The following is a 315-nucleotide window of genomic DNA, read 5'->3' as shown; positions in this document are numbered from 1 at the left end:
CTCCGGACGTGCCCAGCCTGCGGCACCTACCTGGGAAAGTCTGGCGAGCGCGCTCAGTTGCATAGAGACTTTTGGAAATACGGGCTCTGCCGCTAGATCTCCGCGCCCCGCCGGGAACGGCGGGGAAGTAGTTGCTCCTGAGAAAGCTTGATCGCATCCAAAGGGACATCGATAATAAGGCTTTCCCCCACCCCCACCCCCCTCCGCCACCGCCGAGCGCCAAGCAACAAGTTCAAGGGGTGGGTGGGGGGAAAAACAACGTAATCGCGCCTGGCAACTCGGCGGAGCACGTCCTTTCGGGGCGCGGATCCTGCG

Source organism: Egretta garzetta, unplaced genomic scaffold (genome assembly GCF_000687185.1).
Source record: "Egretta garzetta isolate BGI_Z169 unplaced genomic scaffold, ASM68718v1 scaffold64, whole genome shotgun sequence".
Lineage (NCBI taxonomy): Eukaryota > Metazoa > Chordata > Aves > Pelecaniformes > Ardeidae > Egretta > Egretta garzetta.
Note: the sequence above shows the minus strand (reverse complement) of the source record.